Genomic DNA, 4817 nt, shown 5'->3' on the forward strand with positions numbered 1-4817 from the left:
TTTTTGCATATTTGTCACACTTAAAAGATTCAGATCATCAAACAAATTTTAATATTACAAAAGATAATGCAAGTAAATACAAAAATGTGAAAAAGTAATTGCCCCCTCCTGTTAAACCATGAACGAACTGTGATTAACCACATTATTTTACAAAGCTGAGTTAAATTTCACTAGCCACACCCAGGCCTGATTACTGCCAGACCTGTTGAATCAAGAAATCACTTAAATAGAACCTGTCTGACAACGTGAAGCATGCTTAAAGAGCAAGTTAAAATATTTATTTGTTGATTTCTAATTGTATTAGACTGCTTGATTATTTATTTAAAGTTATTATTTGGTGTCTTTAAATAATCTCAGTCATCATGTGACATACAACATACACCAAACAAGCAAAAAATGACATGGCTCCTATTACTGTAGTGCAGCACTAAATCAGAGAGACAACAATGACTGCAAGAAATGACACTGCAATACTGGGAAACCGAGAACAAAGGGAGGCGTAGTTATGACAAGATATCAGCAGCACTAGAACTGTTTGCTGCTCAGATGGTCTTGACATTGTTGCTTGCTCCAGAGGTTACAATGCGGACAAAAGCAGAACTCCATTCCCGAGACACGTTCTTGGCAGCGATGGGCGCTCGATGAGCGCAGGGAAAAACAGAGACTCCCTTAACGATCCTCTCCCTCTCTATGGGCCCCACCTCAGCTATGACCTCACAGTACTGGAGACCCTCTGTCTTTTGGTGGAGTTTGCAGAACATTTCATAGCTTTTCTATGGTTTGTGGGTGGATGTCAGGATGTTGCTGAGTGGCTTTTGTTACATTGCTATATAGTTGCTTACTGCCCCAAGTCAAAAGAGTCCAACTTTTATCATCCAAGCAAAAAACATAACATTGATCACTTAAAAAATTCAGAGCAACTTATACAAACCACCACATGATTTTAGGTGAGATGAGGCATACTGGATAGGTTCCCTAGTAAAAAATAAATATACTAAAATGTATTTGAAATACATTTATTTCATGCTAAGTATACTACAAATACATTTACATATTTATGTACTGTTTTTTGGTATACTAAACTGATATACTTAAAGTCTGCTTGGAACAACTAATTTTGTACTTAATGCAATTTAATTGTGAAGAAGTCGTGCTGAGGTTCAACTAAAGATATACTGAAGTATATTTGATTGTGCTAAAGTGGAACTATAGGGAAACTTTAAATATCTTGCATTTGAAGACCTTTATTATTCATACAATCCTCATCAGTAGTGACATTAAAACAAGGGCTTAATATTAAGATATGTGCATTGTGCACAAGTGGTACTCCAAATAAAGTTTCATTATAATTTTTACATCAGTAAGTCTCGATCGATATGTCAGTAAATATGTTAACAGATTTGAACTACACTTAGTATGAAATGAATATATCCTAAATATATTACTTTTTTACTAGGGTTACGTGCTGTTTACAGATTTTTACAATTGCTAGGATGAATTTCTCAATACTTAGGTCACTTTTCAAAACTCAGTGAGAACAACAGCAGACACTGTGAGCTAAACTGTGGATCATCATTGCTTTGGCACAAAATGCATTCACTGTAAAAAATAAATCCGTAAAATAACAGAAAAAATACTGGCAGCTCATTCATTACACACAACATTATCCATTAATTTTACGGACATTTCTGTTAACTCTGAAACACAATGCAATGAAGTGTAAAATTCAAAATACTGCTAAAACACCTGTAAAAAATAAATACGGAAAAATTCCTTCAAATTTTAACAATGTCTAAAAACGGCTATGTGACAAGGTGTGCAGTAAACAAGCTAAAAAAAAAACCAGAACTACGTTTTTATAAGCTGTCAATAAAAAAAACGAGCGTTTAAGGACACAAAAGTAGAGCACAATGCGTCATATTACTCTGAGAACTGCGCCCACTGGAGTGAAACGAAATCGGCGACAGGAAACGTTCATTATTTTTAACGGTCAAAGGATTATTTCACCATCCTATGTGAACCTGAGAGGAGGAGATATATTGAGAAACAAAATTTTATTGGTCTATGTCATTGCCCCTTTTCCTTACCTTCCATTTGTTTGAGAAATGATCTAATGTTCAATTCCTTAACCTTACATATACGCAACCAAAGTAGAGCCTTGACAAGCAGCACTAATGAACCTTACCACAGGAGCTCTTGTTGATGTCAGTCATGAACTGTTATGGCAGACAAAAAATAATAATACAGAGGAAGAAAAAGTCTGATTGGGCATTGGTCTAAATTCAAAAAGCTCTCAGTAATTCGGAGCTTTAACCGTTCTTTTATAAAACATGTCATGCACATGGACTGCAGCCAGTTCTGTGAACTCAACATGAAATCAGCCTGGTTCCCAAAAAGAAGACAAGGTTTAGGGCTAATCTCGACACAGTGCGAACAGTGTACGGCTAACAGAACTCTTTTATGGGCTGAGGGTTAAGCCATCTGCTAGTTTGTTTGTTCCTGAGGGACAGGCCGAGTGGATAATCCAGCTGTAGGGTGTATGAAGCACATACATATGAGTGCGTGTTATGCAGGTGAATGTGATTAAGCAGGGTTGTGTTTGGGTGTCTGTGTTTGTGCTTGAGATTGGATTGGTCGGTCTTGTTTGTCACAGTTGGGTGTCTGAACGTTTCTGTGTAAAAAGATACATGTGTTTATGGGTTTACTTAATTATAATTTATGGAAAAAGTAGTCGGCAGAAGTGATCTAAATCTGGCAGGGACTTTCATTGTTTGGAAAAAATTAATAATAAATAAAGTACACTACCGATCAAAAGTTTGGGGTAAAAATTTTAAATGTTCTTGAAAGATGTATCTTTTGCTTACCAAAGCTGCATTTACAAAAATACATTAAAAACAGTAATATTGTGATATGTTGTTACAGTTTAAAAGAACTGATTACTGTGTTAATGTATTTTAAAATGTAATTTATTCCAGTAATGGCGAAGCCGAATTTTCATCATCATTACTCCAGTCTTCAGTGTCACATGATCCTTCAGAAATTATTCTAGATATTAGTATATGCTGATTTGCTGATCAAGAAACATTTGTAACCTTTGTAATCTTTTGTAATATTGTATTGTAATATTGAACAATTTAATGAGCTCTTGCTGAATAAAAGTATTAATTAGTTTTTAATTATTATTATTATTATTTACATTTTTTTGTCTCCAACCTTTTTTAAATCTGGAAAAATCTAAATAGTTTATGTTTTAGGGTTAATTGTCAGTAATTATATTTTCCTTTGTATTTCAACAATGGAAGTCTATAGTATGTCCATAAGTAGCTATGTAAATGTGTGTGTAGGTGTGTATGTGTGTGGGTTTGGGGTAGAGGCAAACTCTTGTGATATTGACAGCTCTGTTTGAACACACCCACCAAAATAACAATAGAGATTAGCAGGACTTCAGTGTAGAAGAGGCCCATGCAAGGGCTTCAACACATACAGGCCACACAGCATGAGGACAGCCTGATCACAATACAAACATCTAACCACGCTGTCAAACATTTACAGGATTAGGTAAGATTAAGGTAAGATCTTAGGAACAATCACTCTTTGTTCAACAGGCTGAAAATCAAACTACTATATTTAAAATCTCTTTACAATATGGCTGAAATTTGACATAAGTTCCACATTCACATTATGTTCTATAGACCACTTCTACACAGCTCTTTTAAAAGACCCTTAAATGGACAGTTCACCCAAATGGATTCATTATTTACTTTTCCTCATGTTGTTCCAAACCCATTGTGTGTGTGTGTGTGTGTATATATATATATATATATATATATACTGCATCCTCAATAAATAAGCTACAGGTAGTCGAAAATGCAGCAGCTAGAGTCCTTACCAGGTCAAGAAAATATGATCATATTATCCTAATTTTACAGTCTCTGCCTGCGCTACCTATTAATTTCCGTATCAGTTACAAAATATTATTACTTACCTACAAGTAGTGTTGTCAAAAGACCCGGTACTTCGGTACCAAGTCGGTACTAAAAAAATGAAAACGTTTTGGATTAAATTAAAGTATAGTAAAACATTTTAATTAGCATGTTTTTGTGTTTTGCTTGGTACCGAAATTGGTACCGAGAACCGTGGATTTTCACTGGTATTGGTACCGAACTTGGTTACTAAATAATGTACATTTTAGGCTCCCTGAGAATTTTTTTTTTACAGTATAATACACTACCATTCAAAAGTTTGGGATCAGTACATTTTTTAAAGAAGTTTCTTAGGCTCATCAAGGCTGTATCTATTTGATAAACAATACTGAATATTATTTCACAAAATAATATTGTGAAATATTATTGCAATTTAAAATAAAAGTTTTCTATTTTACCACTTAAGCTCAGGGGCGTTTTTGTGTATTTTCGCCTAAACCATTTGAACTACAAAATATGGTTGTAATTCTTCATAAATAGCATTATGTATGTTTTAAATATTACAATAAACACTAAAAAAAACAGGCGCTTTTTGATTTTTTTTCAGAATGTTCTTTTTGAAAGTCTGTTATTCAGGTTCTATTTGATCCAGCTCTCTGCAACTTATATTGTTTGATCCCACTAGGTGCCAAGATGTGCCAGAAAAAAAGAATCTTTCAAATAACAGCTTAATTTTTATGTTTGTCTAAGTAGTAATATACAAAATGGCATAAGCGAGTCATACCAAATATCAAATTTTGTGTTTTATACAATCAGTTCCCTTTCGATACTTCACTCCGTACTGCGTCGCTAGACGCTACGGGAAACTCCTTTTCTCCGATTTACTGAAGCCTT

The sequence above is a fragment of the Sinocyclocheilus rhinocerous genome, unplaced genomic scaffold (genome assembly GCF_001515625.1).
Source record: "Sinocyclocheilus rhinocerous isolate Xijiao unplaced genomic scaffold, SAMN03320098_v1.1 scaffold2982, whole genome shotgun sequence".
Classification (NCBI taxonomy): Eukaryota; Metazoa; Chordata; class Actinopteri; order Cypriniformes; family Cyprinidae; genus Sinocyclocheilus; species Sinocyclocheilus rhinocerous.